At 37.1% G+C, this 27,328-nt stretch overlaps 1 protein-coding gene across 9 annotated transcripts in view; it reads left to right on the forward strand.

The window, feature by feature from the left end:
- Positions 1 to 812: 812 nt before the first annotated feature.
- The window catches only part of LOC134531686 (MAP kinase-activating death domain protein), a 268,039-nt gene continuing 241,523 nt past the window's right edge, over positions 813 to 27,328 (forward strand). For 8 of the 9 annotated variants that reach the window (XR_010075065.1, XR_010075066.1, XM_063367486.1 and 5 more), the window contains exon 1: positions 813 to 1,077. The gene's annotated coding sequence lies outside the window, so the exon portion shown is untranslated. The remainder of the gene's footprint in view (positions 1,078 to 27,328) is intronic. The other variant, XM_063367487.1, reaches the window with a different exon arrangement.

Genomic DNA, 27,328 nt, shown 5'->3' on the forward strand with positions numbered 1-27,328 from the left:
ACAGGCGGAAAAAGGGGCTGGAGGTGGTTTTTCCAAATTTTATGTAGACATAAATATTTTTTGATGGTCAGGGTGCAATATTAAAACTAGTGGTTTTTATAAAAAAATATTGAGTGAATGTACTTATATGTACATGCATTAGAAGTTATACTTACTTGGTGTAACAAAAAACTAGCTTTATTTTTGTATGCAAAAAAGTATTAAAATAAAAAAAAGGATTGGAGTGATATTATAACTACGGTTGATGAAGTATAAATTAAATCCATATAACAAATTTAAGTGAATACTCAGTAGCCAATACTAATATAAACATATGTATAATATTAATTTAATTTAATTTTGTAAAATAAACGAATTTTTTTAATTAATGTAATTTATATGGCAAATAAATTATACATACGGGAACATAACTTATAATTTTTATTTGTATGTAGGCCTAGTTTTTTTTTCATCCTGTAAAAATTTCGTTGCATGGTGCGCGCTAACCGTAAAAATTCACTCGCACCATCTTTTTTATAACGCACCCAAATAAGTACAACTTCAAAAAAACTTACTAACAAACAGAAGCCTATTCTTCATATAGGTATATATATATATATATATATATATATATATATATATATATATATATATATATATATATTGTGTGTATATATATATGTGTGTGTGTTGGTGTGTGTGTGTGTGTGTGTGTGTGTTGGTGTATGTCTGTGTCTGTGTTTTTGTTTGTTTTTTTTGTGTGAAAATTTATTTTAGATAGAAAGTTTCGGGCGTGTTTAGGAGTGCACGTGAGCAACGTGACGTCGGGTCGTTCGCGCACTCGGCTCGCGCAGGAAGCAGCTGTCGTGTCGCGCACGCGCGGTGGCTGTCGACGCTGACAGCAGTCAGGTGGTGCGGGAGTGACAGTGACTCGGCGTGACCATAGTGGCGTGCAGTAGTGACGTGTTTACGACCCGGCCAGCTCGCAGGTACTTCTCCTTCGGGGCGTGACCTAACTCAATGCAATTATGCGTGAGAATCATTTCGTTTGACTAACACCTACCGTATCGCCGTAATACCAACGCAGTAACGTAGCAGGTATTTTGTTTGTATTCCTTCTTTTCAACTAGTTCGTTTGTTTGTTTATCTTGTTTTTAGTATTATCCAAACGTGGCCGTTTACCCAGTAAAAGCTTATACAGTACAAAACTGAAAGCATTTAGAGCTTTGCGAACTTGATTTTGAACTCATTGTTGTTCAGTAAAGTTATCTTGGCCCGCATATCGCATCCTTTTTCAGTTGATAGCACGCAACCTGCTCTGACCCACTTCCTGCCACAGCTGGCGAGCAGAATGAAACATGTGTGTTTGTATCCGCTGCTTTCGTTACCTGCGCCTATTCATACCGATAAATAAACCTAAATTTCCATGGAGAAATCACCACTGCAGATGTCTAACATTGGAGGGAAAGCTTTCTAATAAGTACATACATATTATTTAGACATTTTCCTCGGCACAATATATTACTTAGTTATATTTCCTATAGTTCTTGCAGTAAGCTAAGCTGTTTTCTGTTAATTATTTTTCAATAATAATTGTGTATATTTTCGTTATTCTTTTGTAAGCACTTCATTTTTAATCGTCCCAAGCAGGAACAATTTAGATAATTGTATTTTTTAAAAGCTTTTTTAAGGTTTGCACCCACAGACAAGCAAATATTTTGAATTCAATTGTTTGAATAACAAAAAAAGAGCAGATGAATGTGTTTCCGTGTCTCAACAATTTTTTTTTGTATTATTGAGAAATTTGTGTCTTTTCGATGGCGTGTTAATTTACAACATCAACGTTGCAAGGTCACTGGTGAAGTTGATCATAGGTAGAAAAGCCCCGCCCAACGTTTTGAAGTTCTTGTGTTGGAATAAGGAATGATGGATGGGTCGAGATTCAAACCCGCGTCGAATCGAATGCGAGTTCAAAGTTTCGCCAAGTGCTATGCTCTACCTAACTCAGCCCCTAATGCAGGCTAGATACTTTTACTGCACTATTTGAATCCTACCACCGAAACACAGAATCTAAGTGCTAAACACTTTTTGAAATACTCAAGAACCATTATTAAATATTTTTGCAGAATGAATGTGTGTCTGTTTCCAATGTTATGGCACTGAAGCCTCCCTTACAGCAGAATAAACATTCATAAAATATTTTACCCGCAGGACTGCCGTATTCTCCTTGAACTGACTACAGCCTATTGGAACAATATATCAATGCCTCGAAATATTTGAAAGGAATGCGCAAATATAGATATATATTTGTGTTTCGGCTATTCTACAAGTAATGTGTTAATTTTGTTTTAGGATAGTGTGGATAGATTAAATACTTGACTAATGTGATTCATCTTTATAGAGGCTCCAAAATTTGAAATGTTTCGTCCTAGCATATTTATTTATGCCATTAAGATTTTTGGATGTATTACAGATTATGTATTCAGGGCATATAATGCTTGTCAGTCAGTTTTGAGAAAATATTAAATTATAGAAAAAAGTTACATCAAAACGCTAAGAATAGATTTTCCTCTAAATTGGTAAATTGGAAGTTAAGTTGACATAAGAGATCACGCATTAGTACAGAAATACACATAACTAAATACAGTAACAAGAAAGTAACTCATCAGTTTTTTTTTATTTTCTTTGGAAAATATGTTGTAGCCTACATTTAAATTTTGGTCAGATATATTTGACGAAATTGAGGCTACTTTTCACTAGAATTTGGGTTAAGTATACTATATAGTTATTTTACAATTTCCCTTGTGTTATTTTCTCCAAGGCTATTGTAAATTCAAAACTAGTAGCACCGTAAAGTCGCTTAAACAAAATTGGAGGTAAAATTGTTCCAGTTAAATAAAAATATACTTATTATATGTCTCTAGCATCAGGGAGAGTACATGCCATAAGTGGGTTTGGGAGATGTGGTGTCAGATGTATGTAGATTTTGCTCAAAACTTGTGAAGTGTTGCGGGCTAGGAAGGTCCCTAACGAGCAGGCTTACATATAGCAATACACCAGCCCAAGAATCTTAATTTTGTCTCGTACCTATATTTATAAAAATTTACTAGTGTATTGCTTCTGTGCCTTTCCCGATTAAAGTGTTGCGTTATTCACTGCGCGCATATAGGTGCAAGAGGCATTTATATGAGGCATCACATCCCTAAATAAGAAAAGCTTGGGGAAAATGTTTTAAGAGGAAGGTGTTGTAAGATTCTTAGATAATTGTTGTTTTTTCTTATAAAAAAGAACTCTTAAACAAAACCATGCAGATAATTGGTAATTATATGTCTTCATAAAATATAAATAATCAGGTTTTTTCAATTTTTGGAGTGAAAGAAGACTGCCAAATGGTAAAAATATTTCCCTTAGACATTTCAGAAATAAAATCGTGTCAGTATTTCATCCGGTGCTACACATGGAGAGAAATAAAAGATATATTTTTACTATTCTATAATAATATGTATTTACTTATATTATTCTGGCGTTGTCTATAAAACCCTGAAAGCATCGCTTGATCCAGATCTTCGTATTGAGGTTTCTTCCATTTCTCAGCAGATTTTCCATCCTCCTCTGCTTGCAGAATTTTTTATTTGTTTATCCATATTGTAGACACGGTAGAGCGGCTAAATCCAAGCGTCTTCCAATGTCACTGATCTTTTCTCCCGCCTCTATTGAGCGTATTAATAAAACTTTTTTCAATACACAAAGATTTTCGTTTACTCGCCATGTTTACAGTTCGAATGTCTGCAAGCAACTGCGATAATGATAACGTGTAACAACTTGACAAAAATCTAGTGACCGAGGTAAACATGTGCAATTTCATCATACAGAAACAAAAGACAAAATTTGTTAAATCTCTGGTACGTCAGTCGAAGTAAACACGTGCTAGATAATACAATAACAAAACAGAAAACAGAAGAACGTACACAGCTGCAGTGCTTATCCACTTCAGCAACTAAGAAAGTACTGCTTTATGATTTATAATGCCTTATTGTTATCGTTAGAGTGAGCGTGACGCTATATAGAGTGTATTATTGTATAGAAAACAAGGTAAACCAACCAAAGTCAAGCAATTTCGATGTTTTAAAGAGTTTGTCGTTAAATCGAGTAACGTTATTAAAGAGTTTTAACTGTGTGTGTATATATATATATATATATATATATATACATATATATACATATATATACATATATATATCCTTCTTCCCCCCCCCCCTTTTCGCATCCGACCATCACAATCATAACATTTTGTTTCATGTCTCCATATCCAGTGCAGGTCTACTCACATCATTACTTGCAATTATTAAAAATAAAATAACAAAAGGCTACTTCACGCGTTTGGTAATTATTGGTAAAAGTTTAATCAGCAACATATTCTTTCTGATGTAGTTCTGAAATGCGACATTATGATGAAAATGTCGAATGAATATTGCCGATGTCCGTAAGCTAAAGTAAAATAAATAAGTTTACTTTATATTAAAGTTATTTTGCGATTATTAAATTGCGATACAATATATTGAATTAAACATATAGCATTCACAACTTATTTAAATGTTAACTTTAGGCCTAATGTTTCAGTTAGAGTTTATATTCGTTGGGACGACTACTTGCACCTGGATATTTACAAAAGTACGAACACAACCAGAGTTACACTACGGTGAAATGATCGATAACTCTGTATATCGTCCAGCCTTGTATAAGTATTCATTAGTTAAGTCGCTTCAAAGCCACACGATACCAAAATATTTCAAGCGGGCATCGGAAAACTCGGCACAACCCCGCGTGTCGCCACGGCAACTCCCTTCATTACTAGGATTAGGGGGGGGGGGGGGGGGGGACGCGCTTGAAACGTCTCGGCACAAAGCTACCCACTTCCACGCCATTTATTATTAGACGGCGGCGCAGAAAATCAATAGTGCGGGACTAGGGGTGTGACGTCAGCGGGGCGCTGGGCTGTGAGCTCCCTGAGCAGCCGATACCTACCCCCTCCATTATCCAAAAATCTTTTGATCATGTCGTTCCTGCTGGCCGCGTCCTTGACCTGGCGGGGTGAGAAGAGAGAGTCGGATGGTTTGGTTTGTTAGAGGGAGGGGGGGGGGGGTTTGACGCGATTGCTGTATCACATGGGCATCAGTATTGTATGCAGCTGGTATGTGTATAGCCTATATGTCTCCAATGATGGTTCTGAGTAAAGCTAAGTTCACAATCCACAATAAACATAAGCGAGTGCATAGCAGGCCATGCGCACAACTGTGCAAGATTGGTTCTCAATGAATAACTAAGTACCTATATTATTGTCCATGCGTCCGTAACAGAAATAAAATATATTCATTTTTTTCTCCTATGCGCACGACCTGTCTCCCATGCACACGACCAACCTATGCGCTATTGTGAATCAGTAGGTTCAAAAACATGGTGAACAATACCTACTTGAGTACACGACCTACTGTTACTGTTACTGTTATTTTTTTCAGTTGCGCAGCCAGCTTATGTATTATGTATTAGCAGGTCCAGTGCATGCGTCCTGGGTGAAGTGTCGAGCTGTCGGATGCCATCTTGCATTTCTGGCCTCACAGCTGCCATTTTGGTGACCCGGTCCTTTCTAATTCCCTAAAATTAACTACAATTCCCCAAAAAATTACTAAATGTTTCCATTTTCAAGGAAGAACTTCCCTTTTAAGGGAAATTTTTCCGTTTTGGTCCCCAAAAATATTCGGGACTTAAAATATCCCCAAAGCGGCTTAATACTCCCCCTATAAGCCACCAGTAAGTCACATACGCCATTTTGGCTACTATCATTGAGTTCGGAGTCCTTGGTTCAAACCAGAAAAGTTTATAAAGTACCTATTTATCCAATACAAAATAATACAAATAGTAATATATTATTATCAAAAGCATTTGCATCAAATTTATAATATGCATATACAAATTCACACATACATGCATAATCACATACATGTGTACATATGCATGTACGTACACGCACACACACGCTCGCACACTTGCACACACACGCGCGCGCGCGCCCATCAAGATGATCTGGGTTCAATTATCAGTTCTCAGTGGGCTCAGACCCGGATTTGTTTGTGGGAAACACGGCAGGCATTGTCGTGAGCTGGTGGGGTTTCGGTGTACTTTCTTTTCACCTATCCATTAATTCCTTCAATGTTACATTCGTATTTCACATTACTACTCATCGTCTTTAATTACCTCGATGACAACGAGAATTTCATTGATAAATTTTATTACTTTCCTTATCAAAATATCTATGAAAGCTACAGTAACAGTCTAATAAATAAGAAAAGTCATAAAAAAAGTGTAAGTAAATTATTTTTTTAAAACATTGCTTAAATTTATTAAACTGCCTCAAATAAAACTTTTTAAGAACAGGTAAAATAACATATGATGTTAAAAAAGAAAGAATAAATAGGTATGTACCACAAAATAGTTTCATATTATAAAAGTTTGTACATAAAATTTAAAACATATTAATTTATTTTTATTTAAGCCAATTATGTGTTTAAAAGTAAAGTGTGTGCTGCTCACTCAAAAAGAAAAAAGGAATGTCACCAGGAAATGTCACAAATGTACAGTGTCCATAAGTACTTATGATTAGATATTGCACAAAGTTAACAGGAAAGCCCTTAGCATCCATTTTAGAACAATTATATGAAAACACTGCTTGGCTTGAAAATCGTAGTGATGCGAAGGCCATCATTATAGGCAACTTAATGCTCGTTGCAAAGAACTTTGAGTGAATATTGACATAGATCGCATTTGAGTTCTTGTACAACCTGCCGAGATACACATCACTGTGTAGGCTAAACAACTCTTTTTCTTACATACAGGTTATATTGGTTTCTTAGATCTAGGGTGGTATTAATAGTCGTGTCTTGAGCAATCTCTTGAGTCCATCTTGGCGAAGACCGTCTTTTTTCTCAAGGCAGCGATTTTAATATCCACGTTTCATAGTCACTGAACAAGATAAGCTACATGAAGTCTTTGTGCTCAAGCAAAAGCTTTTTTGACGTACTTACGGCTTGACGAAGCAATCGCTTAAGACAGCCTAAAATACACGAGCATATACGAACCTTGCCGACTTGACTAGTTCGTTAAATATTCTGCTACTTTTCACACAGAGCATTGAAACCCCAGAATTTGAAGTGTGTTTGTACGTTCAGTGGGGAAGATTTTTAATTGTTTCAATACTCTTGAATTACATCTGGAAAAACAGGTGTTTTGCAACCACAAAGATGCACCCACCTTCTATTAAGAACTTGCTATACTTTTGTCTTTCCTGTGCAAGTTGAACGTTAAGACATAATGAATCTAACGTTTTAATAATACTTATACTATTTTCAAAATAATACGAAAAATAGGTTAAACTGTTTTTAAAATAGCTCTGCTACATTTCTACAGTTATTTTCGCTAATACGACATAAGAAACAATTTAACACATTTTATCATATCATTGATGTTGCTAACCTAAACTATTTAATCATTTTCACTATAGCTTTAATGTAGTTATCCTAGCTTAATTAATCATTAACTTGTTATTACGGTTATTCAAGTATATCTACCCTAAACTAGCATCTTCATAATGATATTACTGAATAACTACTTTTTTAAATGCAACGAGCCTTTCAAAATGATTCAAAAACATTTCAGATGTTGAAAAACTGCTCTTTGTATTTTTTTGTGGAAATGTCACTCTGCTTCAGCTTCATGGTAAGGTACCGTAAATATTAGTTTAGTAAAAATATAATATTTAACTACACAGCAAAATGAATTTTATCAATAAATAAGAAAAAAATGTGTTTATAAATTTAACAATAAGTTTGAACGATCTACTAGTGTAGGCTATGTAGGAAGTAATTTTAAATTTTTTAAATCCCTTTTGTTATTTCAACCTCCAACAGTAATATTTCGTCTCATCAAAAATTGTTCAGACAAATTTTTTCAATAGTGTTTGAGTACTTTCACACCCCTTGCGGTAATAATTGCTTGTATCAAAATTTATCATCAACAAAAGTTCAACATTATATATTTTTCATTCCGAACTTTTTTTCTTCTATTCCTTGCAGTACGAAATGGTTCGTCTTATCAAAAATTGTTTCAGAAGAAAGTTTTGATTAGTATTTGAAGATTTACAATAAATTGTAACAGATTTAATAGTGAAGGAAATTATGAATTTATTTCTTCTTTAACCCCGGCTTTTTCCACCCCTTGCAGTTATAATCGGTCATATTAAATATATATTACGAAAATGATTTGGTATTGTACTAACGAGGTGTAAAAACTTCATACTGATGAGATATTGTTTTTTTTTATTTTTTTTTTTTTTAAAAGGGAGTTTGTAAACATGATACTATCCATTGAATCAAATGTGTAATTTTATATTCTAAAAGTAGTCTATGTAACCTATAATTAATTTTTGATATTTTACTTTCTGTGCTTCACTTGCAAACAAATAACGAAGTTGTCTTAGTATTAAAAAATATTAGATTTAGGCTTAATGAGCTTGAATTTGTAACTCCAGTTACATAACATTAAAATAATACGAGTGAATAGGGTTTTGCTTTAATGTAAGGCTAACAGGCATGAAGTTAATTTTCTGTAAAGTGTTCGTTTATTCATAAATAAAATTATACATTAATTTTCTAATATAATAGGTTAATTTTTCTTGTTCAAGTTACTTATGATCCTGTTATTGAATATTATTAGAAGTAAAACACGTCACAAAGCCTACCTACCGAGTATGAAATAGCCAAACCAATGGACTTAACTATATATTTGAATATATTATAACAATTATATAAACAAAAATATTAATTCAATTTTTCTTAAATTTATATTTGTATTCAATAACCTGTAACTAAAAAAAAATACTTTATATTTGACAAGATTTAAACTGTAGACACCATTTCAATGTTTTATGTGTAACTCAAATGTATCACTCTAACCATTACACTACCGAAGCTCTAACGAACTGAAGAGGGAGATTACTATGCATTATTATTTTGAATGCCACAGTTTTTTTATATTATTTTTTAATGGATTCTGGGTTTCACGAATGAAGATTTAATTTTTCTGATGGTGATATGAACTTCATCAAACATCATTAAACTCGTCTTCCACATCCATTGTACTCGTTCTGTAATCGATATGTAAATAAATGGGTCTGTTTAGCACTTGAAAATGTAACCACCAGTCACAAACAAACACTACATTCATTTAAAACACATATCAAATTTCTTCAGCACTTCCTATAGGATTTATATAAGTTTAAAAATACGAGGTTCACGAGAATCAGCCATTTAATACACTGCGATCTGAACAAGCAATTGCTTGAGACGTGTCTGCAGTGGTCTTGGCAAAGACGGTCTTATTCGTGTTCTTAAGCAAGGTCTCAGCGACTATGAAACATGCTTATGCGATGGTGTTCTCAAGCAACGACTACGATACAAGAGAATGCCCTCTCGGAAATAAGAAATATGTGACTATCATAAGATGGTCTTCATCAAGACTGTCTTGTTTGCGATATCTTGAGACAATCTCAAGCAACGTCTATGGCACCCAAGTATTTAAATAAGAATGCATATAAGAATTTCTTTACGAAGGAATTTCTCAATCAGGGTAGTTCTTAGTTTTGCATAACTGTTTTTGGATGTCTTTTCTGGTGATTAAATGTGAAAATAAAATTAAAATAACAATAACATTTTTAAAGCAATTCACATGTTGGATAGTGTTGATATGGTTATTATTATTATTTGAAATCTAGCTGCAGTACCCAACGTTGCCTGGGCTGAACACAGGATATAGGGGAACTGTTTTGAGATCAGATGTAGTTAGTAATTGTCTTCTTAATTTGAATGTCAAGTGTGCAAAATAATTTATATCACTTTCAGATCCCGACAGACGTTGTTCTACAAGTTTATAGTTGTTTACCTGGTCTGTATGTAATCTAGACTCTATAAAGCAATATAGAAAAAAAAAACTGAAAAATAAGGGATTACTAATATTGAAAAGATTCCATTATCTACTTAATGCTCGGCATGCATTGCAATGCCTCATTCAGTTTTGTTTTGTAATATGTTTGAAGTAGTTACACGTAAGTATACAAATAATCTATCCATGTCTCTAAATATATATTTATCTCTATCTACATCTATAGTCCTATATATCTATGTATCTCTCTATTTGTATTTATCTCTCTATATCTACATATATACCTAACACTATCTCTATCGTAGTATAGGAAAGTATTTTCTGGCGCAGGGTCCAGGGGGTGGTGCCTGTGGTGCCGACCGCCATCTTGGATTTGTGACGTCACGACGGCAAAAATTCCTCAAAATTCCCGTTTTCGAGGGAAAAATTCTCGTTTCGAGGGAAAATTTCCCGTTTTATTCCTTAAAAATCCCAACGGCTAGAAATGTCCTGATAGAGGCTTAAGCATCCTTAACTCAAGCCTCAGTTAAGCCTCTATCAAGATGTGACCTTGACCTTTGATCTTGACCCCGACGGCCATCTTGGATCCGCCATCTTGGATGATGTCATTGTGTTCTCGAACATTCCGGCGATGTATTTTCCGCCATATTGAATGATGACGTCACCGTTGCAATTTTCGTTACGCCCGCCATCTTTAACTTTTTTATTTATTATCCGATTTTAATGAAATTATTTTAAAAATTATAAAAAAATTATATGATAAAAATTTAATAAAATATTTATAAAAAATGAACTTTTACGACACGGAGTTCGGAGTCCTCGGTTCGAACCCGGTGAGGGCAAAAAAATAAAAATGGCGACCGATCCTTCCTCAATGGTGGCTGCAGGCAGACTGACTCCCACCACTTATGTCAAAGTATACATATCGTCACCTAGTATGACGTCATGTCCGCCATCTTGTCTTCGTTGCTGTAAGCCATCATCATTGTATCGTCGGCGAGAGTGCGCTGACGCCATGTTAGTTTAGTTCTTATCCGCTAGAGTGCAGTAATCATTTATTACTGTGACACCCGCCATCTTGTCATTTGGCAGCCATCTTGAAAATCCGTAATTATTTAGCTAGAAATTCGGGAAAAGTTCCAAAATTCATTAAATAAATCACTCATTAATTTACATGTTGATTCGATTCGCTCCTTTCCTCGGTTCGATACCCGATCGATGCAATAATGTTTAATTTTATGTAAAAAATAATAATTTCAATAAACCATGTTCAAAATTCTTAAAGAGACTTTAAATCCTCTACGACCATCATCCTATCAGACATCAAGACTACCATATTGGAAATTCATAATTTCAATGCTAGAGATTCGGGAAAAAGTTCAAAATTCATTAAATAAATTTGTAATCTATATAATTATTGATTAGATCGACTAAGGTCCTTGGTTCGATCCCTGGACGATACAAAACATCTTTAATTTTAAAAAATTACCAGAAAAGTGTAATGTTCGAGAAATAAAACACCTCGAAGTCTTTTACAAACATAATATTTATTACACAATTTCTATCCTACTACAGAATCACATGCGAAAGCCAGCAATCTTATAAACATTTAGCCCTGCATAGAAGTGCAACAACTACTTCTTAGCTCCAAATGGCTCCAAATGGCTCAAAATGCTCCAAACGGCCTCCAAATACTTGACAGCTCCAAATGTCTCCAGCAGCTCCAAATGCTTGACAGCTCTAAATGCTTCAAAAGGCTCCAATTGCTCAAAATGACTCCAAAAGGCTCCAAATCCTTCAAAAGGCTCCAAATGCTCCAACAGCTCCAAAAAAAGGCTCCAAATGCTCAAACAGCCTCCAAATGCTTAACACAGCTCCAAATGGCTCCAAATGCTCCAAACGGCCTCCAAATTCTTGACAGCTCCAAATGTCTCCAGCAGCTCCAAATGCTCCAAATGCTTCAAAAGGCTCCAAATGCTCTAAATGGCTCCAACAGCTCCAAAAGGCTCCAATTTCTCCAAGAGCTCCATCTTCAATTGGTTCCAACTGATTCCAATTACTTTTCTTATCGAACTTGGCATGATTCTAACATGTATTTATTAGTATACATTTTCACTGGCAGTGGTAACGTATTTTGCACCTTTAAGTTATAAGTTTTATTTAGAAATCAGATTTCGATAAATGGTAGATAAGTAGTATGGTTTGGGGGTTCCGAGATCTGGCTTCTGGCTGTGGATTGAAGATTGTCGGCGTCCGCCATCTTGGATTGTGACGTCACGGCGGCCATCTTGGATTGTGACGTCACGGCGGCCATCTTGGATTCTGACGTCACGGCGGCCATCTTGGATTCTGACGTCACGGCGGCCATATTGGATGAGCATAACGGGACACAGCGTAACGGGACACAGCGTAACGGGACACAGTGTAACGGGACATAACGTAACGGGACAAGTAGATCACGGCGGCCATTTTGGATCCGCCATCTTGGATCCGCCATTTTGGATGACGTCATTGTGTTCTAGAAAATTCCGGCGATGTGTTTTCCGCCATTTTGGATGACGTCACCATTGCAATTTGGACGCCATCTTTAACTTTTTTATTTATTATCCGATTTTAATGAAATTTTTTTTAAAATTTATAAAAAAATTCAATTAATAAAATTTTAATAAAATATTTAAAAATTATACTTTTACGACACGGAGTTTGGAGTCCTCGGTTCGAACCCGACGAGTGAAAAAAAAAATTAAAAATGGCGACCGATCCTTCCCCCTAGGTGACTGCAGGCAGACTGACTCCTAGCACTTTTTTCAAAACATATATATCGTCAGCTGGTATGACGACATGTCCGCCATCTTGTCTTCATCCGCTGGAGACCACCATTTTGTTTTCGTCTGCTAGAGTGTGCCGATAACATGTAGTATAATTATCTGGTCACCATACTTTTGTCCTCAACTGTTGACATTGAACATTGACCTTGACCTTTGTCCTTAACCTTGAACTTTGACCTTGACCTTGAACTGTGACCTTGACCTCGAAATATGACCTTGAAATTTTACCTTGACCTTGAAATTTGACCTTGACCTTGAAATTTGACCTTGACCTTGAACTTTGACCTTGACCTTGAAATTTGACCTTGAACTTTGACCTTGACCTTGAAATTTGACCTTGACCTTGAACTTTGACCTTGACCTTGAACTTTGACCTTGACCTTTGACCTTGACCTTGAAATTTGACCTTGACCTTGAAATTTGACCTTGACATTGAACTTTGACCTTGACCTTGAACTTTGACCTTGACCTTGAACTTTGACCTTGAAATTTGACCTTGACCTTGAAATTTGACCTTGACCTTGAAATTTGACCTTGACCTTGAACTTTGACCTTGACCTTGAAATTTGACCTTGACTTTGAAATTTGACCTTGACCTTGAAATTCGACTTTGTCCTTGTCGACCATCATGGACCCGACATTTAATGTTCAGTACATGCTACCAGGAGCGACCAACTGCTAGAGTACGTCATCTTGTGTGTGTACTCATATTATAGAGTACATTTACATCTGGTTAATTTTATTTTAACCTGCTACAGTGCAGTAATCATTTATTACCGAGGTGCCCCCCGCCATCTTGAAATTCGGACGCCATCTTGAAATCATGTAATAATGTAGCTAGAAAAGCGGGAAAAAATCCAAAATTCATCAAAAAAATCACTCATTAACTTACAAATCGAATCGATGGATCCCTGTCCACGGTTCGATTCTTGACCAGTGACAGTTGTAACTAATTATTAAATAAATGTTAGGTTCTGTTTTCCATTACCTTTCGCGGAGTTTATTAATCATTCGCTCTACGAAAAACAACTCAAGTCAATATACCTGACCAACGAATTAAATCAGTGCCGATTAGCCTATTATGAAAGTCTAATTTTTCAATAATCTGAATAACATATAAGCCGTTCATGTACAAAGCCACACATATAGATCAATTGTCTTCAGTCCATAAGACCGAGTCATGACATTATCAGACGTATAGGCTAGTCATTTCAGGACCACATGAACTTCGTCGTTATCTAATTATATTCTATTAATCCAACGTGACATTTTTTAAACATACTAAAGGACCAAGTAACCTTGAAAAATATTTTAGTAACACCAAGAGGTTTTAAATTAGTAAATATTCAATCACTACATTTTGTACTACGCGCAATCAACAAAAGGGAAGCACTGACAACGAAAAGACAGCACCAACAACGAAAAGGCGGCACATTTGGAAGCACCGACAACGAAAAGGCAGCACATTTGGAAGCACCGTCATCGAAAAAGCAGCACATTTGGAAGCACCGACAACGTAAAGGCAGCACATTTGGAAGCACCGACTACGAAAAGGCAGCACATTTGGAAGCACCGACAACGAAAAGGCAGCACATTTGGAAGCACCGACAACGAAAAGGCAGCACATTTGGAAGCACCGACAACAAAAAGGCAGCACATTTGGAAGCACCGACAACGAAAAGGCAGCACATTTGGAAGCACCGACAACGAAAAGGCAGCACATTTGGAAGCACCGACAACGAAAAGGCAGCACATTTGGAAGCACCGACAACGAAAAGGCAGCACATTTGGAAGCACCGACTACGAAAAGGCAGCACATTTGGAAGCACCGTCATCGAAAAGGCAGCACATTTGGAAGCACCGACAACGAAAAGGCAGCACATTTGGAAGCACCGACAACGAAAAGGCAGCACATTTGGAAGCACCGACAACGAAAAGGCAGCACATTTGGAAGCACCGACTACGAAAAGACAGCACATTTGGAAGCACCAACAACGAAAAGGCAGCACATTTGGAAGCACCGTCATCGAAAAGGCAGCACATTTGGAAGCACCGACAACGAAAAGGCAGCACATTTGGAAGCACCGACAACGAAAAGGCAGCACATTTGGAAGCACCGACAACGAAAAGGCAGCACATTTGGAAGCACCGACTACGAAAAGTCAGCACATTTGGAAGCACCGCCATCGAAAAGGCAGCACATTTGGAAGCACCGACAACGAAAAGGCAGCACATTTGGAAGCACCGACAACGAAAAGGCAGCACATTTGGAAGCACCGACAACGAAAAGGCAGCACATTTGGAAGCACCGACAACAAAAAGGCAGCACATTTGGAAGCACCGACAACGAAAAGGCAGCACATTTGGAAGCACCGACAACGAAAAGGCAGCACATTTGGAAGCACCGACTACGAAAAGGCAGCACATTTGGAAGCACCGACTACGAAAAGGCAGCACATTTGGAAGCACCGACAACGAAAAGGCAGCACATTTGGAAGCACCGACAACGAAAAGGCAGCACATTTGGAAGCACCGACAACGAAAAGGCAGCACATTTGGAAGCACCGACAACGAAAAGGCAGCACATTTGGAAGCACCGACAACGAAAAGGCAGCACATTGGAAGCACCGACAACGAAAAGGCAGCACATTTGGAAGCACCGCCAACGAAAAGGCAGCACATTTTGGATGCATCATCGAATAAGGAAGCACATTTGGAAGCTCCATCAACTAAAAAAGGCAAAAAGGAAGCACAAGTTACGAGATCTAAGTCTTAGTAAGAAATCATAATACAAGAAATAAAAACATTACATTCTTATAATTTAAATTATTTATTTTATTGCTTTACATTATACAAATGCAAGTAAAACAAGTCAATATTGTATGTAGCCAACATTCCTCAGTTCCTTGAGTATGAAGGATATTTCTTTGATGCACGAATATTTTCCTGCACAAAGCGAACCATGTAGTAGTCTTAGCCGGTCAACCAATATGTTTGGATCTTTCCATGATGTGTAATCATTCTCTTCTACCACCATCTTCCTTGCACCTTTATAATAAATATTATGATCTCTGGTGTCTTCCGTTTTACCACCAACCTCAGGGTAACTTTATGTTTGAGACGGTGATCATCACAAGCTTGATCAGATTTATTTAATATATCACGTCGTTTCCATCGTTTCGGTCTCAGGACACCGCCACATTCTTCGATCTTGGCAGCTTTAGGTGCTTCATCATAGTCTATGTCTTTGTCAACAGCCTCAGAGTCACTGTAACAATCACCGTAGAAGGAATCGTCTTCACCCAATTTACCGTAATAATTCGATGTTGATGATGTTGAAGTGTCTTCATCGTCTTCGTGCTTCCTTTTTAGGAGTCCATCATTTTTACAAAGTAGGAAAGATCTACTTGAATTCGGCTGGAATATATTCTCACTTTTCACGTTTAGGATTCTTCCATTGTCTTCATTCTGCCGTAAATCATCAACCTTCTTCAATTTAAGTTCTTTGTCGAGATCGGAAGAGCCAAGAAAATTATTGTCGTAATGCAGATCACTCTTCCTTAGGCTAGTAGATTCATCGTTGTCCTCTAGCTTGTACGCAGGCTTGGTGCTACAAGTTCTGCCATGTCTTTTTAGGCTCTCTCTCCGTGTAAACGACTTGCTACATCGAACACAACTTATCATATTGCGCAGTGAATTTTTAACACAGTCATTCTTCTCGTGCTGTCTTTTATTCTTTCTCAAGATAAATTCTTTACTGCAAAACTTACACCTATGTTCTTTTGAAACAGCGTCAGATCCCAAATCGGAATTCATATTAGTTACTGAGACTAATGCCAGATACCAATTGAGTGTTTTAAATTAGATTCAATACTTAAATAGAAATTTTTTCATATTTCATCAGCGAGAATTAATATATCTCATGCAAAAGTACTTTATGCATATAGTTCTGCTTTTCAACAACAGATATCGCCACATGTCGCTTGCAGGTAAATAATATTTAGTTATTTTATGCGGGATGCGGGATGCTCACTAACGATCGCAAAAGAAGGATGGGTTCGTTAGACTCCAAGGAAAAGGAAGTTCGTCTTGCATGTTGGTGCTCCACAGATGTCTCATGGCGTAATATTAATTTGACTGAGTAATGATATTTGTTAATTCCACCTGATAAAAATATTGCAAGTTTTGATTTAGTAGCAGAAATTATCGAATTAAATGTAACTCCAAATAAAATGAAATGTCTCATTAGAACAAAAAAAAAATCCATGCAGAGAGCGGTTTCTCAGAATATTCTTGACAATATTTTGATGGTTTTTCCCGTGTTCTTGCAATCATTCCTGTGGTTTCTTCAAGTGTTTCTGACTATTCTGAGAAACCGCTCTCTGCATGGATTTTTTTTTGTTCTAATGAGACATGTCATTTTATTTGGAGTTACATTTAATTCGATAATTTCTGCTACTAAATCAAAACTTGCAATATTTTTATCAGGTGGAATTAACAAATATCATTACTCAGTCAAATTAATATTACGCCATGAGACATCTGTGGAGCACCAACATGCAAGACGAACTTCCTTTTCCTTGGAGTCTAACGAAGCCATCCTTCTTTTGCGATCGTTAGTGAGCATCCCGCATCCCGCATAAAATAACTAAATATTATTTACCTGCAAGCGACATGTGGCGATATCTGTTGTTGAAAAGCAGAACTATATGCATAAAGTACTTTTGCATGAGATATATTAATTCTCGCTGATGAAATATGAAAAAATTTCTATTTAAGTATTGAATCTAATTTAAAACACTCAATTGGTATCTGGAATTAGTCTCAGTAACTAATATGAATTCCGATTTGGGATCTGACGCTGTTTCAAAAGAACATAGGTGTAAGTTTTGCAGTAAAGAATTTATCTTGAGAAAGAATAAAAGACAGCACGAGAAGAATGACTGTGTTAAAAATTCACTGCGCAATATGATAAGTTGTGTTCGATGTAGCAAGTCGTTTACACGGAGAGAGAGCCTAAAAAGACATGGCAGAACTTGTAGCGCCAAGCCTGCGTACAAGCTAGAGGACAACGATGAATCTACTAGCCTAAGGAAGAGTGATCTGCATTACGACAATAATTTTCTTGGCTCTTCCGATCTCGACAAAGAACTTAAATTGAAGAAGGTTGATGATTTACGGCAAAATGAAGACAATGGAAGAATCCTTAACGTGAAAAGTGAGAATATATTCCAGCCGAATTCAAGTAGATCTTTCCTACTTTGTAAAAATGATGGACTCCTAAAAAGGAAGCACGAAGACGATGAAGACACTTCAACATCATCAACATCGAATTATTACGGTAAATTGGGTGAAGACGATTCCTTCTACGGTGATTGTTACAGTGACTCTGAGGCTGTTGACAAAGACATAGACTATGATGAAGCACCTAAAGCTGCCAAGATCGAAGAATGTGGCGGTGTCCTGAGACCGAAACGATGGAAACGACGTGATATATTAAATAAATCTGATCAAGCTTGTGATGATCACCGTCTCAAACATAAAGTTACCCTGAGGTTGGTGGTAAAACGGAAGACACCAGAGATCATAATATTTATTATAAAGGTGCAAGGAAGATGGTGGTAGAAGAGAATGATTACACATCATGGAAAGATCCAAACATATTGGTTGACCGGCTAAGACTACTACATGGTTCGCTTTGTGCAGGAAAATATTCGTGCATCAAAGAAATATCCTTCATACTCAAGGAACTGAGGAATGTTGGCTACATACAATATTGACTTGTTTTACTTGCATTTGTATAATGTAAAGCAATAAAATAAATAATTTAAATTATAAGAATGTAATGTTATTATTTCTTGTATTATGATTTCTTACTAAGACTTAGATCTCGTAACTTGTGCTTCCTTTTTGCCTTTTTTAGTTGATGGAGCTTCCAAATGTGCTTCCTTATTCGATGATGCATCCAAAATGTGCTGCCTTTTCGTTGGCGGTGCTTCCAAATGTGCTGCCTTTTCGTTGTCGGTGCTTCCAATGTGCTGCCTTTTCGTTGTCGGTGCTTCCAAATGTGCTGCCTTTTCGTTGTCGGTGCTTCCAAATGTGCTGCCTTTTCGTTGTCGGTGCTTCCAAATGTGCTGCCTTTTCGTTGTCGGTGCTTCCAAATGTGCTGCCTTTTCGTTGTCGGTGCTTCCAAATGTGCTGCCTTTTCGTAGTCGGTGCTTCCAAATGTGCTGCCTTTTCGTAGTCGGTGCTTCCAAATGTGCTGCCTTTTCGTTGTCGGTGCTTCCAAATGTGCTGCCTTTTCGTTGTCGGTGCTTCCAAATGTGCTGCCTTTTTGTTGTCGGTGCTTCCAAATGTGCTGCCTTTTCGTTGTCGGTGCTTCCAAATGTGCTGCCTTTTCGTTGACGGTGCTTCCAAATGTGCTGCCTTTTCGTTGTCGGTGCTTCCAAATGTGCTGCCTTTTCGATGGCGGTGCTTCCAAATGTGCTGACTTTTCGTAGTCGGTGCTTCCAAATGTGCTGCCTTTTCGTTGTCGGTGCTTCCAAATGTGCTGCCTTTTCGTTGTCGGTGCTTCCAAATGTGCTGCCTTTTCGTTGTCGGTGCTTCCAAATGTGCTGCCTTTTCGATGACGGTGCTTCCAAATGTGCTGCCTTTTCGTTGTTGGTGCTTCCAAATGTGCTGTCTTTTCGTAGTCGGTGCTTCCAAATGTGCTGCCTTTTCGTTGTCGGTGCTTCCAAATGTGCTGCCTTTTCGTTGTCGGTGCTTCCAAATGTGCTGCCTTTTCGTTGTCGGTGCTTCCAAATGTGCTGCCTTTTCGATGACGGTGCTTCCAAATGTGCTGCCGTTTCGTAGTCGGTGCTTCCAAATGTGCTGCCTTTTCGTTGTCGGTGCTTCCAAATGTGCTGCCTTTTCGTTGTCGGTGCTTCCAAATGTGCTGCCTTTTCGTTGTCGGTGCTTCCAAATGTGCTGCCTTTTTGTTGTCGGTGCTTCCAAATGTGCTGCCTTTTCGTTGTCGGTGCTTCCAAATGTGCTGCCTTTTCGTTGTCGGTGCTTCCAAATGTGCTGCCTTTTCGTAGTCGGTGCTTCCAAATGTGCTGCCTTTACGTTGTCGGTGCTTCCAAATGTGCTGCTTTTTCGATGACGGTGCTTCCAAATGTGCTGCCTTTTCGTTGTCGGTGCTTCCAAATGTGCCGCCTTTTCGTTGTTGGTGCTGTCTTTTCGTTGTCAGTGCTTCCCTTTTGTTGATTGCGCGTAGTACAAAATGTAGTGATTGAATATTTACTAATTTAAAACCTCTTGGTGTTACTAAAATATTTTTCAAGGTTACTTGGTCCTTTAGTATGTTTAAAAAATGTCACGTTGGATTAATAGAATATAATTAGATAACGACGAAGTTCATGTGGTCCTGAAATGACTAGCCTATACGTCTGATAATGTCATGACTCGGTCTTATGGACTGAAGACAATTGATCTATATGTGTGGCTTTGTACATGAACGGCTTATATGTTATTCAGATTATTGAAAAATTAGACTTTCATAATAGGCTAATCGGCACTGATTTAATTCGTTGGTCAGGTATATTGACTTGAGTTGTTTTTCGTAGAGCGAATGATTAATAAACTCCGCGAAAGGTAATGGAAAACAGAACCTAACATTTATTTAATAATTAGTTACAACTGTCACTGGTCAAGAATCGAACCGTGGACAGGGATCCATCGATTCGATTTGTAAGTTAATGAGTGATTTTTTTGATGAATTTTGGATTTTTTCCCGCTTTTCTAGCTACATTATTACATGATTTCAAGATGGCGTCCGAATTTCAAGATGGCGGGGGGCACCTCGGTAATAAATGATTACTGCACTGTAGCAGGTTAAAATAAAATTAACCAGATGTAAATGTACTCTATAATATGAGTACACACACAAGATGACGTACTCTAGCAGTTGGTCGCTCCTGGTAGCATGTACTGAACATTAAATGTCGGGTCCATGATGGTCGACAAGGACAAAGTCGAATTTCAAGGTCAAGGCCAAATTTCAAAGTCAAGGTCAAATTTCAAGGTCAAGGTCAAAGTTCAAGGTCAAGGTCAAAGTTCAAGGTCAAGGTCAAAGTTCAAGGTCAAAGTCAAAGTTCAATGTCAAGGTCAAATTTCAAGGTCAAGGTCAAATTTCAAGGTCAAGGTCAAAGGTCAAGGTCAAGGTCAAAGTTCAAGGTCAAGGTCAAATTTCAAGGTCAAGGTCAAAGTTCAAGGTTAAGGTCAAAGTTCAAGGTCAAATTTCAAGGTCAAGGTCAAAGTTCAAGGTCAAGGTCAAATTTCAAGGTCAAGGTCAAATTTCAAGGTCAATGTCAAATTTCAAGGTCAAGGTCAAATTTCAAGGTCAAATTTCGAGGTCAAGGTCACAGTTCAAGGTCAAGGTCAAAGTTCAAGGTTAAGGACAAAGGTCAAGGTCAATGTTCAATGTCAACAGTTGAGGACAAAAGTATGGTGACCAGATAATTATACTACATGTTATCGGCACACTCTAGCAGACGAAAACAAGATGGTGGTCTCCAGCGGATGAAGACAAGATGGCGGACATGTCGTCATACCAGCTGACGATATATATGTTTTGAAAAAAAGTGCTAGGAGTCAGTCTGCCTGCAGTCACCTAGGGGGAAGGATCGGTCGCCATTTTTAATTTTTTTTGCACTCGTCGGGTTCGAACCGAGGACTCCAAACTCCGTGTCGTAAAAGTATAATTTTTAAATATTTTATTAAAATTTTATTAATTGAATTTTTTTATAAATTTTAAAAAAAATTTCATTAAAATCGGATAATAAATAAAAAAGTTAAAGATGGCGTCCAAATTGCAATGGTGACGTCATCCAAAATGGCGGAAAACACATCGCCGGAATTTTCTAGAACACAATGACGTCATCCAAAATGGCGGATCCAAGATGGCGGATCCAAAATGGCCGCCGTGATCTACTTGTCCCGTTACGTTATGTCCCGTTACACTGTGTCCCGTTACACTGTGTCCCGTTACGCTGTGTACCGTTACGCTCATCCAAGATGGCCGCCGTGACGTCAGAATCCAAGATGGCCGCCGTGACGTCAGAATCCAAGATGGCCGCCGTGACGTCACAATCCAAGATGGCCGCCGTGACGTCACAATCCAAGATGGCGGACGCCGACAATCTTCAATCCACAGCCAGAAGCCAGATCTCGGAACCCCCAAACCATACTACTTAGATACCATTTGGAAAGAAAATATATTAATTTATCTTCAAGTTTATACACATACATTTAATTTAAGCCATTATTGTATGTAGCCAGCTTCCCTCAGTTCTTTGAGTATGAAGGATATTTCGAATAGTTTCCTGCACAAAGCGATCCATGTAGTAGTCGTAACCTGTCAACCAATATGTTATGATCTTCCCCTGAGGTATAATCAATCTCTTCTGCTGCGTTCATCATCCTTGCATGTTTATAATAAATAATATCTCTGGTGTCTTTTTAACACCAACCACAAGGTCACTTTCGTCATCGTGCCAGTGATTATCACAAGCTTGATCAGGATACTTTATTTTATTACGACGTTTCCATCGTTTTGGTCTCAAACCACCATCACAGTTTTCGCTCTTGCATGCTTTTGGTGCTTCAGCACAGTACTCAATCATGTCAGCACAGTCTTCGTTCATGCCAGCTTCTGATGTGTCACCACAGTCTTCAATCATGTCAGCACCACAAACTTGATCAGGATAATTTATTTTATTACATCGTTTCCATCGTTTTGGTCTCAGACCGCCGTCACAGTCTTCGATCTTACCTGCTTTAGGTGCTTCAGCACAGTACTCAATCATGTCAGCCTCAGATGTGTCATCACAATCTTCAATCATGCCAGCCTCAGATGATTCATCAAAGTCTTCGACCTTGTAAGCTTCAGGTGGTTCTCCATCTTTCACATTTTCATGGAGACGACTAGATATTGGAGTAAATATATTTTCATTTCTAATGTGGTTACAACTTCCTTCGTTTGTTTTAAATTTTAAATTATTATCTTGATCTAGATCGGTAATTTTAGCATTAGCTTTTTCACCTTTGTTCCTCTTTCGCAATGTTGTAGCCCAGTCTTCATTATCTTTATTCATCTTAATTGTACAGGTCTTGTAATGTCTATCCAAGTAATATCTTCTACCAAAGGATTTCTGACACTGACTGCAATGAAATGGTTTTTGACAAGGACCCAAATTACACTCGCTTCTCTCATGTCGTTTAGCATTCTTTCTCAAGGTAAACACCATGCTACAGTATCTACAGTGATGACATTTCGATACAGCAACTAATCCCGAATCAGGATTCATATTAGTTACTGAGACTAATGCCAGACGCAAACTAAGAGTTTTAAATTAGATATATTACTTAAATAGAATTTTTTAATTATTTCATCAGCGAGAATTAATTTATCTCATTCAAAGGTACTTGTTGCAAGTAGTTCTGCTTTTCATCATCAGATGTCGCCACATGTTACTTGTAGGTAAATAATATTTAGTTCTTTTATGCGGGATGCGGGATGCTCACTAACGATCGTAATAGAACGATGGCTTCGCTAGACTCCAAGGAAAAGGATGTTTGTTCTTACAGTCAGTGTTTCACAGATTTCTCAAAGCATATTTTTAATTTGACTGAGTAATGTTATTTTTTTAAATTCCACCTGATAAAAATATTGCACGTTTTAATTTAGTAGCAGAAATCATCGAATTAATTGTAACTTCAAATAAAATGTCATGACTCATTAGACGAAAAAATCCATGCAGAAAGCGGTTTCTCAGAATAGTCATAAGCACTTGAAGAATCCATAGGAATGATAGCAAGAACACGGGAAAAACCATCAAAATATTGACAAGAATAATCAGGAGCTCACGGAGAAAACCACCATAATATTGACCAGATTAATCAGAAGCACTCGGAGAAATCCGCCACACGTTTTCTTTGATATCATAAAATTAAAAAAAATTTTTAAAAATAATAAAAAATTTAAAACCAAAAAAATTTACAAAAAATAGGTACATAAATATATTCTGACTTGTACTAGAACTCTATCTTTGCTCAACAATGATAAGTTTACAAGCTAGCAGAATATATTTATATGTATTTTTTGTAATTTTTTTTGGTTTTAAATTTTTTAATATTTAAAATTTTTTTTTTTAATTTTATGATATCAAAGAAAACGTGTGGCGGATTTCTCCGAGTGCTTCTGATTAATCTGGTCAATATTATGGTGGTTTTCTCTGTGAGCTCCTGATTATTCTTGTCAATATTTTGATTGTTTTTCCCGTGTTCTTGCTATCATTCCTGTGGATTCTTCAAGTGCTTCTGACTATTCTGAGAAACCGCTCTCTGCATGGATTTTTTTGTCTAATGAGTCATGACATTTTATTTGAAGTTACAATTAATTCGATAATTTCTGCTACTAAATTAAAACTTGCAATATTTTTATCAGGTGGAATTTAAAAAAATAACATTACTCAGTCAAATTAAAAATATGCTTTGAGAAATCTGTGAAACACTAACTGTAAGAACAAACATCCTTTTCCTTGGAGTCTAGCGAAGCCATCGTTCTATTACGATCGTTAGTGCGCATCCCGCATCCCGCATAAAAGAACTAAATATTATTTACCTGCAAGTAACATGTGGCGACATCTGATGATGAAAAGCAGAACTACTTGCAACAAGTACCTTTGAATGAGATAAATTAATTCTCGCTGATGAAATAATTAAAAAATTCTATTTAAGTAATATATCTAATTTAAAACTCTTAGTTTGCGTCTGGCATTAGTCTCAGTAACTAATATGAATCCTGATTCGGGATTAGTTGCTGTGGGTTGTTACAGCAATTTTCGGTATCTGTTCCAACATATAACTGATACAGTAATGAACCTAATTACAAGTCTCTGATACTTTTGTATCAGAGCTGTAGCGGTTTCAGGAAGCGACAAGGTATCAGCATTCTCGTTACAGGGTACACATCCTCCGTGCCGTCATCACCAGCGTAAAAAGGTATCGGTGTCTCTGATACATTATTTATCACGCCTGGTAATTCTCTACCTCTGTTACTCTCATGCCCGCCTGATACAGCCAGTATCAATCAGTTCAACATTCACTGCAGTTCGTCCTGGCCGTGTATTAATTACCACCATGTACATTGTTGCGGGCTGTCATGCATTGTAGTTAGTATCTTTATAGTGAAATAAGGAATGGATAAGTGCAGGAAAAAGACTTCATTTGTGTGGAATTTTTTTACGGAAAATAATGAATTTGCTAGTTGCAATTTGTGTAAACAAAACTGAGTTATAAATCATCATCGACTAATCTGAAGAAACATTTGAAACGTAAACATTGATATAGTATGCTCACTAATGTACGTATCTGTTTTTTTTATTTTTAATTTTTGATAAAATCGTAATCTTTTAATGTATGAAAACACTAGTTACTAATTGTTTTCGAAAAAAAAAGTCTATCTGTTGATTACATCTGTTATTAGTGTCAACTGAGAATTAATTTGCATTTTCATAGCTGTTAGGTGCACAAATATAAAAATTATATCTTGTATTAATGTACTTTTTAATATTAAAATTTCATTAGTATTATTATTGAACGAGACTGTGCACGCACTGCGCACTGAGCGTACTTTGATGTGGGACAATAACCAAACGACTCGTAACAATTTCGCTTTGCGCCTCTCCTTCAACGCCCCTCCCCTTTAACAAGCTCCGCCCAAGTGACCGTCATCTCGCCGCCTGAGAATTGGAGTGTTCTATGTCCATTGAAGTAGGAACTGAGATATAAGCATTTGAAAGTTCAAATTACTATGAATAGCATGATATAGAGCAAAATAATATTGGTCTTAAACTAAGAACAAACATTTTTACGTGCATAGACATGTGTGGATATAGTACAAATGAATACTAATATTAATTTCGTGTCCATAGCATAAAAAACCTAAAAAGTGGACATAGAACACTCCAATACTCAGGCGGCGATCTGCGATCGGGTTCTGCGCACGCGCACATTGGCCGTGGTGTTGTTCCAGGCGAATTCTGTACTGATACTAAAGTACTTGATACTTTTCAAGTGTACACGTTTGCCGTTCCTGATACAGGCGCGTATCAGTGACAATGTATCAGGTTGATACTTTTCGACCCACCTCTAGTTGCTGTATCGAAACGTCATCACTGTAGATACTGTAGCAAGGTGTTTACCTTGAGAAAGAATGCTAAACGACATGAGAGAAGCGAGTGTAATTTGGGTCCTTGTCAAAAACCATTTCATTGCAGTCAGTGTCAGAAATCCTTTGGTAGAAGATATTACTTGGATAGACATTACAAGACCTGTACAATTAAGATGAATAAAGATAATGAAGACTGGGCTACAACATCGCGAAAGAGGAACAAAGGTGAAAAAGCTAATGCTAAAATTACCGATCTAGATCAAGATAATAATTTAAAATTTAAAACAAACGAAGGAAGTTGTAACCACATTAGAAATGAAAATATATTTATTCCAATATCTAGTCGTCTCCATGAAAATGTGAAAGATGGAGAACCACCTGAAGCTTACAAGGTCGAAGACTTTGATGAATCATCTGAGGCTGGCATGATTGAAGATTGTGATGACACATCTGAGGCTGACATGATTGAGTACTGTGCTGAAGCACCTAAAGCAGGTAAGATCGAAGACTGTGACGGCGGTCTGAGACCAAAACGATGGAAACGACGTAATAAAATAAATTATCCTGATCAAGTTTGTGGTGCTGACATGATTGAAGACTGTGGTGACACATCAGAAGCTGGCATGAACGAAGACTGTGCTGACATGATTGAGTACTGTGCTGAAGCACCAAAAGCATGCAAGAGCGAAAACTGTGATGGTGGTTTGAGACCAAAACAATGGAAACGTCGTAATAAAATAAAGTATCCTGATCAAGCTTGTGATAATCACTGGCACGATGACGAAAGTGACCTTGTGGTTGGTGTTAAAAAGACACCAGAGATAATATTTATTATAAACATGCAAGGATGATGAACGCAGCAGAAGAGATTGATTATACCTCATGGGAAGATCCTAACATATTGGTTGACAGGTTACGACTACTACATGGATCGCTTTGTGCAGGAAACTATTCGAACATTAAAGAAATATCCTTCATACTCAAAGAACTGAGGGAAGCTGGCTACATACAATAATGGCTTAAATTAAATGTATGTGTATAAACTTGAAGATAAATTAATATATTTTCTTTCCAAATGGTATCTACCATTTATCGAAATCTGATTTCTAAATAAAACTTATAACTTAAAGGTGCAAAATACGTTACCACTGCCAGTGAAAATGTATACTAATAAATACATGTTAGTAATCATGCCAAGTTCGATAAGAAAAGTAATTGGAATCAGTTGGAACCAATTGAAGATGGAGCTCTTGGAGAAATTGGAGCCTTTTGAAGAATTTGGAGCCTTTTGGAGCTGTTGGAGCTATTTAGAGCATTT

Source organism: Bacillus rossius, chromosome 5 (genome assembly GCF_032445375.1).
Source record: "Bacillus rossius redtenbacheri isolate Brsri chromosome 5, Brsri_v3, whole genome shotgun sequence".
Lineage (NCBI taxonomy): Eukaryota > Metazoa > Arthropoda > Insecta > Phasmatodea > Bacillidae > Bacillus > Bacillus rossius.